At 37.6% G+C, this 14,908-nt stretch overlaps 1 long non-coding RNA gene across 1 annotated transcript in view; it reads right to left on the bottom strand.

Moving 5' to 3' along the window:
• LOC141541426 (uncharacterized) overlaps positions 1 to 14,327 on the bottom strand; it is a 70,311-nt gene extending 55,984 nt beyond the window's left edge. Inside the window, exon 1 of the long non-coding RNA XR_012481795.1 lies at positions 13,599 to 14,327. This is a non-coding gene — a long non-coding RNA (uncharacterized LOC141541426). The remainder of the gene's footprint in view (positions 1 to 13,598) is intronic.
• Positions 14,328 to 14,908: the final 581 nt, after the last annotated feature.

Below are 14,908 nucleotides of genomic sequence, written 5' to 3' on the forward strand. Positions count from 1 at the left end.
CTTATGTTCCAAATTTTTTTCTCCCTCCCTTCTGTCCACTCTCTCCCCTAGATGACAAATAATTCAGTATATGTTAAACATGAGCAATTCTTCTATGCATATTTCCATAACTATTTTGCTGCACAAGAAAAACCAGATCAAAAAGGGGAAAAAATAAGAAAGAAAACAAAATGCAAGCAAACAACAACAAAAAAAGAAAATGCTATCTTGTGATACACACTCAGTCCCCACAGTTCTCTCTCTGGATGCTGATGGCTCTCTTCATCACAAGATCATTGGAACTGGTCTGAATCATCTCATTGTTGAAAAGAGCCCCGTCCTTCAGAAATGATCATCATATAATCTTGTTGCTCTGTACAATGTTCTCTTGTTTCTACTCACTTTGTTCAACATCAGTTCCTGTCAGTCTCTCCAAGCCCCTCTGAAATCATCTTGCTGATCGTTTCTTATAGAACAATAATATTCCAAAACATTTATATACCATAATTTATTCGGCCATTATCCAATTGATGGGCATCCACTCTGTTTCTAGTTTCTTGCCACCATGAAAAGAATTGCTACACATATTTTTGTATGTATGGGTCCTTTTCCCTTTTTAATGCTATCTTTGGGACATAAGCCTAGTAGAAACACTGCTCTATCAAAGGGCATGCACAGTTTGATAACTTTTTGAACATAGTTCCAAATTGCTCTCTACAATGGCTGAATCCATTCACAACTCCACCAACAATATATTAGTGTCCCACTTTTCCCACATCCCCTTCAACATTCAGCATTATCTTTTCCTTTCTTCTTAACCAATCTGAGAAGTATATAGTGGTACTTCAGAGTGTCTTAATTTGCATTTCCCTGACTGTGATTTAGAGCTTTTTTTATATGACTAGAAATGGTTTCTTCATCTAAAAATTGCCTATTTATATCCTTTGACCATTTATCAGTTGGAAAATGGCTTGTATTCCTATATATTTGAATCAATTCTATATATATATTTTAGAAATTTGGCCTTTATCAGAACCCTTGGATATAAATTTTTTTTTTTCCCAGTTTACTGCTTCCCTTCAGAAGAGTATTTAAATGAAAAAAGTAAAATACATTGCATTACAAAGTAGATCAATAGGAACAATTAATGGCACAGTGGATAGAGTACTCAGGAGAACCTGAGTTCAAATTCAACCTCAGATATTTAACAGTTCCTAGTTGTTTGATCTTGGGCAGGTCACTTACTCCTAATTGCCTTGCATCCCACCTCCAAAAAAAGGTAGACCAATGGTTTATAATTTTTTTTTTTAAATATAAAACATTCACATAATTAATCAATTGTTTCATGCCAGATTAAGAATCCCTGATATAGTACAAGTCTCATTTTGCAGATGAAAAAATTGGCCAGGATTCAAAGCCCCAGGCCTTTGACGACATACAGGACTCTGTACAAAAATATTTAAATACAAAAAGAAAATTATAAGCTCAGAGGTATTCATATCCACATATGTATAAGCCAAAAAAACAAAAACAAAAAGAAGGACACATGAGTCATAATTCATTTCTATCTTCAAACTTCTTTAGCCTCTTTTCTATACTTACAGGACTATCTAGTCCAGGCCCTCTTCTAGCTTACCCACACAACTATATAACAGATGACCCTGCATCAAGTCTTTTATCATTCCAACCTATTCTTCACATGACTGGCCAAGTGCTTTTCCTAAAACACAGGTCTGACTATATCATTTTCTCATTCAATAAGATTCAGGGGTCCTATCATGTCTAGAATCAAATTCAAAATTGACATTGGACTTTTAAAGTTCTTTATAATCCAGCTTCTGACTACCTTTCCAGACTTATAAACATTACACACACACACACACACACACACACACACACACACGCACATACCCCTTTCATATACTCTATAACCCAGACAAACTTGTCTTTAGGGTATTTCTCTCCCAAGATATTTTATTCCCCAACTCTGTGAGTTTATATGGCCTCTCCTACCATGACTGAAATACAATTCTTCTTTTTCCTCCTTTCAGAATCCCTTGATTCCTTCAAAACTCAGCTCAAATGCTACTGGTCTAACTGAGACCATTTCAAATGGTCAAATTTCAAATTTCTAGTTGCTTTTAAGCCATCCCCTTCTCTTTTCTCTCTCTCTCTCCTCTCTCTCTCTCTCTCTCTCTCTCTCTCTCTCTCTCTCTCTATATATATATATATATATATATATATATATATATATATATATATATATATATATATATACACACACATATATATTTAAAATTGTCTTATATTTACTTTCCATATATGTTGTATATAATTATATGCTACATGTCGCTTTCCCTGATAAATGGAAGCTCCCTGAGGTCAGGGAATTTTCATTTTTGTTTTTTCCATCCCCAGCATCTAACACAGTGCTTGGCTCTTAATACATGTTTATTGATTGAAATGAGACATATTTATACACAGTGCTATGAATACAAATACAGACAGAACACCTACTATCCTTCTGATTGTAAATAGTGACTCTTTGTTGCTATACCTTGCCAAACCTCTGTGGACTAAAGTTCTATCTTAACTCATTTCTGACCCTTATCTCATAATGAGTCCAGGTCACCATCCAAATCCTTTCTTCTCTTTTCACATACTCTAAAAACACGCCACAGAGCTCTGTCCGTAGTCCTGATCAGTTAGCATCTCTTTTGGAGATAGCAGTTGGTCCAAGACTTTAGTAAGGCATTGTGCTAACTGTTAAGGAAGCAAAGACAAAAACAAAAAATTGCTACCCTCATGGAGCTGAACATAGAAGTCACTCTTAAGAAATTTGTAGGTGGTGTCTCTACTGGGTCTGTATCCACCTGTGCAAAAGTACTTGTAGCAGCCTTTTTTTGTATTGGCAAGGAACTGGAAACTGAGTGGCTGTGCATCAGTTGGGAATGGCTGGATTAAGTTGTGGTATATGAATGTCATGGAATAGTATTTTCTAAAGAAGCAATTAGCAGGATGATTTCAGACAGACCTGGAGAGATTTACATGAACTAATGCTAGGTGAAATGAGTAGAACTGGGAGAACATCATACATAGCAACAGCAAGATTACATGATGATCAATTCTAATGGACTTGGCTCCTTTCAACAATGAGGTGATTCAGGGCAATTCCAATAGACTTGTGATGGAGAGAGCCATCTGCATCCAGAGAGGACTATAGGGACTGAATGTGGATCAAAGCACAATTACCTTTGTGTTTTTGTTATTTTTCATTTGCTTGTTTCTTTTTTCTTTTTCATATTGTTTCCCTTTTGCTGATTTTTCTTGTGCAGCATGATGAATATGAAAATATGTTTAGTAGAAGTGCACATGTTTAACCTATATAGGATTTCTTGCTGTCTAAGGAGGGGAAAAAGGAGAAGGAAGAAAGAAAATTTGGAACACAAGGTTTTGTGTAATGTTGAAAGCTATTTTTGCATGTATTTTGAAAAATAAAAAAGCTATTATTATTATTTAAAAAAAGAAATTTGCTGGTGACAGAGCTGAGATGTCTAGGTAAATACTGACAATGGAAGAGAGACTTAAGATTCAAAATTATTTCAATAGGCTAGAATGGCAGGGCAAAAATATTTGAGGAGAATAAATGTTGATTTATGCATTTAGGTTGAAAAGAACAATTTCAATTATAGAAAGGATAAAATCTTCATTAATAGCATCTCAAGTGTAATTCTAGGTATGATCCTAGAGTTTTAGTAAATTATAGAATCAAATATGAGTCAACAATATGACATGTTGGCCAAAAAAAAAAAAAAAAAAAAAAAAAAAAAGACTGCATTAATTAAAAAGGGAAATGTCCAAAACAAGAGAGGTAATGATCCTGCTGTACTTTGTACTGAGCAGATCCCATCTACAACAAGAATGACTCATAATTGCCTGTAAGAATTGAAATGACATCATGGTCTTGGAAGCCCTGTCAAATTCTCTTGTCACTAAAGATTCTCTAGCTAAAGCTAGAGGACCATCTCTATGGGTAGAGTAGGAATTAGACATGGTTTGAACTAAATGACCTTGGAAATCTCTTCCTATTCGGCTAAATCCCACTTTAGACACTTAATAGATATGTTCAATCTTGATTAAATCATTTAACCTTGCTTCAATATCCTCATTCACAAATTAAGGATAATAATAGCATATACCTCCCAGAGTCATTGTGAATTCCAAATCAAATAATATATTTACAGGGCTTTGGAAGTCTTAAATCCCTATATAAATGTTACTTATTATCAATTTTTTTTTTCTAAAATCTTCCGATAGAATGAATTCTGCAGAGGAAAAATCAATACCTTCTCTTATGGTCTAGATTTCAAATTCTATTTGTTTTCCCATCCTAACATACATTTGATTTTAACATTTCACCTTCAAGGCATTTTCATTATTTTTATTTAATTACATGCATGTGTTTATTTTTTTCTCCTCATAATTTTCAGCCTTAGATTGTGTGCTTCTAGGGGAAAGGGATCCCATGAAAATCTTTTTGAATAATAATATATCATAAACCTTAAAGCATTCTATAAACATCAATTAGGAAGAGCCATACTAATACTACATGCTTTAGGAGGATGACAGTAATATGCTACCTATAGATTCACCTCCGTATATATTTTTCACCCTTTATTTTTGAAGAGGACCAATGATATCACATGGGGGGATATCTTGACTCATGACTGAGTTGGATTTAGATGAAGCCAAGTTGCACAAAGCCATCAGACTCGTTCTCCCTTCCAGAGCCATAGATGTCCAGTGGGAAGATAAAAGGGAGGATGACTAGTGATGACTCAAGATGAAACGCATGATGTTGATATCTTCAATAACTGAACAGGATTTTGAGATCCACAGTGCCTGCTCCAGCCCCATTTATGACTGGGGGAAGAAATTTTTCTCATCCATCCATTCCATTAACATCCCCCTAACTCACTGATGAATTTGAGGTCTGTTGGTTACTCTCAACTTGGTTTAGCCCATGTGCCCACTGGTTTCTCATGACTGTGGCTGCTATGCATGCTACAGCTTCCTGGAATCACAGGTGAGAGTTGGGTGGCCGGTGAATCCCAAAGGTGGATGAACGGCTCTGAAAAGGACTCAGCAAGCCCTAACACAAAAGCAGCTAGTCCTCCATGTACATCCCATATATCTCACCTGCACGTCAATAATTCTAGGTGTGTACCTTGTATCTCCACATCAGTACATACATGTAGAGATGCAATGTACCTTCCTACATTTATTGACATATCTTATTGATTCCATAGACTATAATGAAATGACACTGGACTTCTTGCTCTTCCTTAAACAAGGCATTCAGTCCTCTATATTCACTAGCAATCCAGCATCCTTAGAATGCTGTTCCTCTTCACCTTTACTTCATGGTTTCTTTCAAGTTTCAATTAAAATCTTACCTTTTACCAGAAGCTTTCTCCATCTCCTTTAATTCTGCTGCCTTCCTTCTGGTGATTATTTTCAATTTTTCCTGCATATAACTTATTTGTTTGTAGCTGTTTGCATAGTCTCCCCTCTTTAAAGGGTGAACTTTGAGAGCAAAAGCTGCCTTTTACCTTTCTTTCTATTTCTAATATTTAGCACACCGAATAAATATTTGCTGACTAATTGATTTCTTGGCTTGTAGTGGCGTCAGGTCTGAAATTAGAAAGATTCATCTTCTTGAGTTCAAATCTGGCCTTAGTGACCTACTAGCTCTGTGATTTTTGGCAAGTCGCTTAACCCATTTTGCCTCAGTTTCCTCGTCCATAAAAGGAGCTGGAGAAAGAAATAGCCCAAGAAAATCCCAAATGGGATCACAAAGTGTTAGATATGACTGAAAATGACTGAATTTCCTACTTCTCCCCTGCATCCATCCAAAATCCAGTGCTTTTGCATTGGGAAAGAAAAGTAATCTTCATTCCCCACTCCCCTTTTTCTTTTTCCCATTATATCAACCATACTGCTGCCAAAATAAGATTCTTAAAATCTTTTTTTTTTCTGACAAGTCTGACCATTTCACTCTCTTACTCTAAAATTTTTTATGGATTCCCTATTGCTTTTAAGATAAAATATAAATTCTTCAGCCCTAGTATTTAAAGCTAATCTGATTCGAGTTTATCTCTCCAAACCTTTCATATTGCTCTTCAATCAAATGGCCTACTAGCTATTCTCTGAACTTGTGTTATCTTCTATCTCCAAGCCTGCTCAGATTGTCTCCTGTGCCTGGAGTTTAGTCCCTCCTTTCCTCTGCTTTTGAGACTCCTCCTATTCCTAAAAAGTTTACAAGAATGGCCATCTCCTAAGCAAAGCTCTTCCTGATATCATCAGCTATTAAAACTTTTCTTCTCCAAATTCTCTTGTGCATTTACATAGTGTGTCTCTCAATAGAATGCAAGCTTTTTAACACAGGGATCATTTCAATGTTATCACTGTATCCCTGATGTTTAGTGCATACAGTAGAAGCTTTGTCCTTAGTAAGGGAAGAGGGAGTCTTCACATATACTTTAATGTTGTTAAACATTAAATTTAATTTTAATTAAAATTAAATTGTTTTCAGTTGTGTCCAACTCTGACCTCATTTGGGGTTTTCTTGGAAAGATAATGGAATAGTTTGTCATTTCCTTTTCCAGCTCATTTGACCAATGAGAAAACATGTTTAAGTGATTTAATCAAGATGGCATACCTAGTTTCTGAAGCTGGATTTAACCCATGAGGAGTCTTCCTGGTTCCAAGTCCAGTGATTTCTGCAGGCATTTTAGCATTACCTAGCACCCCTAAATACTTTAATAAAGGGCAAAAAGCGATAAAGTTCCTTCGAGAGATACTGAATAAGAACTATAGGAATTTAGGGTAAAAACCGCTCATTTTCAACTATATCTATCTCTAGTGCTTAGCAGAGTGCCCAGCATCTACAAGATGCTTAATAAATGTTAACCAACAACTGAAGTAATCAGGGAAAGCTACTCAAAGAAATTGACATTTATACAAGGCATAAAAAGATGAGATTGCTTTTAATATACAAAATCTAGAGAAAGGTCATTACCAAAAAAGATGCACCAGGATTTTTATCATAATAGGAAACAAAATGGCGCAATGGTCCTGGAGCCAGGAAGGCCTGAATTCAAATTCAGCATTTTAAACATCACAATAAATATTACCATGTGATTACATTCATAACCTTTTGCTCATGGCACATTTCAAAATATAATACTACAGGTCTTTAAAGGAAAGAGGATTCTATGAACCAGAATGGTCTGAAGCTTCCCAGAAAGGTAGGATTTAAACTGGGTCTTGGTGAATGGACCAGACTTAGATAATGGGGAAATCCAGGGCATTCTAAGTAAATGATTGTATGAGCAAGGACACAGTGGTAGAAAAGTGGCTGAATGGACTAAGGATTCATGTCGGGAACTGGTAGGAGCTATGATTAGTTAAGTAGGTGATGGAAGGCATTAAATGTTAAGTTAAAGAGTCTAGGTGGAATTTTGTAGTCAATATGAGCCCTTTAAGAATTCTTGAATGGAGAAATGACAAAATGGTAGTTTGGAAAATTAATAGCAGTGCAGTACTTCTTGAAGGCAGGAGATGCTTCATTTTTTGGCTTTGTAAGAACAGTGTCTAGCACAATCCCTGAAACATGGTAAATATTTAATAATGGTTGTCCAATGATTGATTAATTGATATGGTGGCTATAGATCTGATCTTGAAATCAGGATGATCAATGATTAAGATCTGCCTCTAACATTTCCTAGCTATGAGCCTCTGAGCAAATCAATTCTTCTCTGAGTATCCAGATAACTCCTTTGGATTTTAGTTATAGATAAGTTGTTGATATATATCAAGAGAGAGAGTTTCCACATAGTGGAAAGATTGTTAGATGGGGAAAAAAACAGCAAAAATATAAGGCCAGAATGAATCTGAGTAGGGAGAGAGTAAGGGTAGGCAGATGAGTTAGGAGACTGGAAACAATTTAAACATGAGATAATAAGAATCTGAACTTGATCGATGGTAATATAAGTTTAAAATAAGAGATTGATTCAAGAGATGTTCAAAAAGGAAGAAAAGGAAAAGGAATGGAAAAGAGAAGAGAGGAAAAGAGAGAACAGAAAAGAACAGGACAGGAAGAAAGAATTAGTACCAATGTTGTGTTGTGTTTTGTTCTGATTATTTTTTTGGGGGGAAGAGGTACTAGTATTTTTCTTGGCCTGTACCATGATGTTTAAGTTCAGAATGACAATATATTTCTCTGAGCAAGTCAAGGGCTCTCCTGGGAGCCACACCCGGAACAAAGATTTCACCAGGAGATAGACCACAAAGAGAATATTACTTTCCTTTTTGCACAAAGGCTATTTGAGGTGAGAGTATGGCCTCCTAATCCTCCAGTTCTCCAATCAATCATGTTTTGTCTTCTAAATGGACTTGACACAAAGCAAATAGCTCACTTTAGTGGTGGCTGCTGGAGACCTGAGGCAGCCAGTGTGAATTTGGGATGCTTTGGACAAGTGGCTCACCTGTTTCCATTTTTATTTCCTATTACCTGCCAGGTGAACAATAACATTACATGGTTGAGATGGAATTTTCTTAAAATATAATTTATCAGTAAGATCCTCAGATTAAAAAGGACAAATATGAACTCTGCAAATGTCACTCAATTCCATTGATAGAATAATGAATTTAGAATTGGATGATGCCATTAATGATAATAATAATAATAAAAATAATAACATTATAAATATAATAGCTTTATTAAATAGAACTATTTACATACAGCTAATTTAAGATTTGTAAAGTGTTTACATATGTTAGGTCTCTCTTAATCTTTACAACAACCCCAAGAGGTAGAAGCTATTATTATTTCCATTTTGTTGATGTTGTTCAATCATGTTCAACTCTTTGTGACCCCAGATGGGATTTTATTGGCAAAGATACTGGAGTGGTTTGCAATTTCCTTCTCCAGCTCATTTTACAAATGAGGAAACTGAGGCAAACAAGGTTAAGTCACTTGCCCAGAGTCATACAGCTAGTAAGTATCTGAGGCCGGATTTGAATGTCTTGGCAGTCTATCCACTTTGCCACCTGGAAAACTGAAGCTAAGAGAGTTTAAATTACTTGTCCAGTATCACAGAGCTAATATAAAGCAGAATTTGAATTCAGGTCATCCTGATTACAGGTCTAGCATGCAATCTGTTCTACCATCCAGCTCTCTAGGCCAATTAGTCCAACTCATTCATTTTATAGATCAGGAAAAAATAAAGTGCTTTGCCCCAGATGAGAATCCAGATACTCTAACCTGAAATCCTTCATTTTCTGCCACTACACTAGAATGCCTTCCTAATTTAGCTTTTATGAAGCTTCTGGTACATACCAAATACTGGGATTGGCTCTGGAGACACAAATACAAAAGTGAAACAATCGCTACCCTCAGAGAGTTTGCATTCTTTTGGAAGGAAGGATTATATACAGAGCTGAATAAGTGCAATTAACTCTATCTTCTGAGAGCATCAATTTGGTGCTGAAAGAAGGCTTAGAAATCCACAAGACAGACCCCTACTTTTTACAGATGAGTTAGCAGCCCCATGGCGTTGAGTGAGCATCAGAACAAGTATATAATTTAAGATTTGAAGCCAGATTTAGGTCTAGCATCTTATAGCAGCTCTATATTGGAGAAAGAATGGTACAGTGGGGAAAAGCACTGACTCTGGAGCCAGAGGACCTGGGTTCAAATTGTGCCTTTGATGTTTACTAACTTTATGACACTGGTTAAATTATTTAATCTTCCTGGACCTCAGTTTACTCATTTGTAAGATGATGCAACTGAATTGTATGACCCCTCAGATCCTTTCTAGTTCTAGCTCAATGAGGCTATTAATATATAAACAAAAAGTAATTTGAGTAGGAGTAGGATCCTTAATGATGGGAAAGAAGGAAGAAAGGAAGGAAGGAAGGAAGGAAGGAAGGAAGGAAGGAAGGTAGGTAGGAAGGAAGGAAGGAAGGAAGGAAGGAAGGAAGGAAGGAAGGAAGGAAGGAAGGAAGGAAGGAAGGAAGGAAGGAAGGAAGGAGAGAGAGAGGAGGGAGAGAGGGATGAGAAAGGGAGGTGAGGGAGGAATGATAATTTCCCTGAAGTCAGGAATTATCTTAAATAAATTCTCATAGAACCCAGCAAACTACTGGCCACATAGCAAAGCTCAGGAAATGTCTGATACATGAGTGAATGAATGGTCTGGTGATCTTGTCTTCATATCTTAGGTAATTGTGAACTCAAACTTAGAGTAACACCCAGGACCACCCAGTGCCTTGCATTTAATTGGTTGTTGTTACTCAGTTTCAGTCCTGTCTGACTCTTGTGATCCCATTTGGGGTTTTCTTGGCAAAGAGACTAAAGTAGTTTGCCATTTCCTTCTCTAGCTGTTCACATCTTGGGCAATTGATTCTTGTAAATGTTCAAGTTCACTTCGTTTTTACAGATAGGGAAACTGAGGCAACCATTAAGGACTTCTCCAAGACCACATAGTTAGTAAGGTCTGAGGCCAGATTTGAACTCAGGAAGATGAGTACCAGCTGCCCACTCAACTGGTGCTTCATAAATATTTATTTCAACTAACATACCTTATCGTTCTATTGTCTTGATGCTTTTTAGTTCTGTTTTATTACACTTCACTCCACACCCCCTTGCCTCCAAAAATCTACCATTGCAGGGCATGAGCCTTCTTGCTGTTACAACTCAAACACAGCTCTCCTTTGTCTCTTTCTGAAAATTTTCACTGACTATTCTTTCCTGGCTATGCTCTCCCTCCTCACTCCCTCCTCCTGGATTTCTTCAAAACACCTTAAAATCCCATCTTTTACAAGGGCCTTTCCCAGTACTTCTTCTGTCCTTTTTCTGTGAGATTATTATGTGTGTATGTGTGTGTGTGTACATATGCACACATATGTGTATATTAGGGAGTGTATGTACAAGTATATAGGTATGTCTGTATATATAAATGTGTGTATTCTGTATTTTATATATGTATATATCTTTTATATTTATATATATTCTGTATATATGTGTGCGTGTGTGTGTGTGTGTGTGTGTATATATATGCATGTGTGTGTGTATGTTGAGTGTGCTGTATTATGGAGTTGTTTATATATTGTCTCCTCAGACAAAGGTAAGTTCCTTGAGGTCAGGTATCATCTTACTACATTTGTATATATGGGCAGTTTGCAAAGATGCTGGGAATTGTGTTTTTTTTCCTCTAACCTAGGAAGAAAGAAAAGTAATATGAGAGCAGGACTGCAAAGTGAAAAAGCATAAGAAGTGGTAATTAAAATGACTTTTTTTTTTAATTGCTGCTGCTTTCTCCAAGGGCCTGTAAGACCAAGGAAAACGACAGGAAGGAGCCCATTCCCTTGCCTCCTGACAGAGACAATAAGCACCCATTTCCGATACACTTTTCTTCTGCTGATCTAATCTGACTGATCTAATGTTGTTCTCTGGATTGATCCTGTCCTTGCATCTTGTTGGATCCCACTGTTCCAGATATGAGAGTGAGGGACAGCTTTGGGAACCACACGGGAGAGAGTGACCATTCCCAAGCACCCTCCCAGTCCGTTGTCAGTAAGTTTTCACAAAGTAAGGCCATCAACATGAACTATTCATAGGTTTCATAACAACTTCCAAGGGCAAAAATACTATAAACCTGAGACCTTTGAAAATATGCTTCATCCAATATAAGACTAACATAATTACCTAAGATTACAAGTGCTTAATAGAAGTGTTTGGTTAGACTGATTGTGTGGTGACAAGGAAGTCATTTGTCATATAGTAAAAAAGAATATTGCCTTTAAATTCAGAAGACCTGCCCCAGCTCTTCATATAAAATAGGACTTTGGACAAGTAAATTTACTGCTCTAAACTTCAGCTGGCTCATTGGGAGAACTAGGTGCTTTATGAGATGACTCTATGTTTCTTTCAGTTCTCAATTCTACCAATCAATGAATTACTCTAAGTTTCAGTTTTCTCCTCTACAAAATGCAGGAAAAATCATGTACTTGATCTTCCTTGCAGGTTTATTACCAGGTAAGTACTACATTAGTATGAAGTGATGGTAATAGCAGACACAGACTCAGCGTCTCAGTAAGACAGAGGTAGGAAGGCACAGAAGGAGGGAGCACAGAGAGTCCCGTCGCTGTTGGGCTATGGACTTGCTGTGTGATGTGGGCTGGTTTGGAGGCTCACATAACATCTCCCTGGGGACAGTCTATCAGATGACATAGAAGGGAGTTTCCTGCTGGCAGGGACCGAGTGGAGCTAGCCTTCGCCAGGAGTGTGTGGGGACTGTACTCAAAGCCTGGGGATAGAGTTACAAGGCAATTCATCCAAAGGAACAGACATGTCCACGTACAAGGAGGAATTCAGGGCAGCTGGTCAGGGACAAATGGGCAAAGGGAGACCGTGCAGGGTAACTCTGTGTAGCATGTTTGCATTGCGCACATGCATAAATGTCCACACACGTGTGAGTTTGCCTGTGTGTGCATGTATGTGGTAGGGTAAATTACATGGCTCCTAAAGACCCAAATAACCCCAAATACCTCCCTTAGGAGTCAGCCACAGACTTTGCCATTCCCTGTATCAGAATCAATCTTTCAGGGATTTCTGTAACCAAGGACTTTTTAATTGGGTTAAGGCTCTGTGATTTGGGAAGGCTGGAACACAGATTATCAGACTAAAGACTAGCCTCCTACTGTCCCCTAGAGAGCAGAGTCTAGAGGAAATGATATGGAGGGAGGGGACATTTCCTTAAAAAGGAATGAGAAAAAGGGACAGAGTGCAGGGTGAGTCCTATTGCTGACATGCACTGGCTGGGTGATCCTCGGCTCATTTCTCCCTTCAGGGCCCTAAACAACTCAATCACACTAGAGATTGCTGAGAAGGTGATGACCTGCTTTAGGTACAGCCAATTTCCTCATTTGGGATTTCCTGATTTGTAAAATCACAAGTCCAATTTCCAGAAAGAAAAAGACAGAGAAAAAGAGAGAGACAGAGACAGAGACAGAGACAGAGATAGAAAGAGAAAGTGAGAGAGGGAGAGAGACACAGAGAGATACAGACACAGAGACAGAGACACAGAGAGACACAGAAATATACAAAGACAGAGATAGAGGAGAGAAAAGAGAAACATCTTTAGAGAAAGAGTGATATAAATACATATATATACAAGTGTTTATATATGCACATATGTGTGTGTGTGTGTTGTATGTAGAATAGAGAGAGAACACTGTAAGAAAAGCAACAATATTTCCCTCATAAATCCAGGCCACAATAACAGATCAAGACATGGATATAGAACTATGGACATAGATTCACACACTATGGTTGTTGTCTTTTGTTCTTGAAGAGAAGCAAAATTACATCATTACGTTGGCGCCAAGGTACAATGTGTCCGACTGTGGCTGATCAGACCAATATGAGCTCCGAAGGCTCAGACCGGGCACAAACAGTCCATATGAACATTTGAAGTACAGACGTGTCTAAATTGGAACACCTCATGTTTCTTTTGAGCTAAATGCAATTTTGTTTTGCTTCTGGAGCACAGTACCTTTTTTGATGCAGGCATTCCTTTCTGGGCAGTCCCAGGCCAGTGTCTCCTATGTCTCATAATCAATTCCAAAGTTCTCCAGAGAGACTTTGAGATTGCCCTTATATTGCTTCTTCTGACCTCCATGTGAGCACTTGCCTCTATAAAACTTTTATGGAGTTCTCCATAAAAAAAGCAAACTTGATTTTGTCATTTGGACAATGTGGCCAGCCCAGAGGAGTTGCTCTCTCTGCAGTAGTCTGAATACTTGGCCATTCAGCTTGAGAAAGGACTTCAGTGTCCGGTACCTCACTCATCCCTCCAGGTGATCTTCAGAACCTTCCTAAGACAGTTCAAATGGAAGAGATCCAGTTTTCTGGCATGGCGCTGGTAGACTGTACAAAGAAGTCAGCTCAATGGCTCTGCAGCCAAATATTTTTTCTCTCCCACACTTTCCTTTGGAAACTTCCAAACTAGCTCTGAAAATGCACTGGTTCACCTCATCATCTGTGATACACACGTACATACACACACATATTTTTGCATACATACATACAAAATGGTGGTCTTCTCCAGTTGTCCTGATCCATCCATATCTTGCTATTGGACCTAAATGGCTCCAGAGGCTCACTTAAATCCAACTCACTCACGTCACAACTCATGACATCCCCTTCCTGAAATCATGGTCCTCTGTGAGAATGGAGAGTAAACAGCAAGGTGAATATAAACACATACACATACACATTTCATATACACATACATATACATACTATACATACACACATATCTATACATAATATATGTGTATGTGAATATATACAAACACATACTACACACACACACACACACACACACACACACATTTGTATATATACCATATATGTATATGCAAGTCACTTAACCCCAATTGCCTCAGGAAAAAAAAAAAAAAAGAAAAGACCCAACTTGAACTGAAGAGTCTCTGGAGATTATCCCCACTCTTTCTTAAAAGAAATTCAGAGAAAAATCCATATAAGAGCCTCAAATCTCTCCCCATTCCAACTAGTCATTTGTGAAAGATCGTATTTATAGAGAAGATTCACTTAAAGGAACAACTTGTACTGTAGACACTTCAATGTTGACCAATGTGTTCTGTTGAACACATCTTGAACTTCCCACTAGCCTCCCCTGGACTTTCTGAACAAATATGTTGTCTTTGTAGGAGCTGTCCACTTCAGCATGTTTTGAGTCAAAGGTCCTTTCCATTCCTAAAAATATGAACCTGTGTCTAGAAAAATTATCAGACTACTGACAGAGATATGGAAGTTAGGAGAGAGAGCCAGCTGGGCGAA

Source organism: Sminthopsis crassicaudata, chromosome 4 (genome assembly GCF_048593235.1).
Source record: "Sminthopsis crassicaudata isolate SCR6 chromosome 4, ASM4859323v1, whole genome shotgun sequence".
Lineage (NCBI taxonomy): Eukaryota > Metazoa > Chordata > Mammalia > Dasyuromorphia > Dasyuridae > Sminthopsis > Sminthopsis crassicaudata.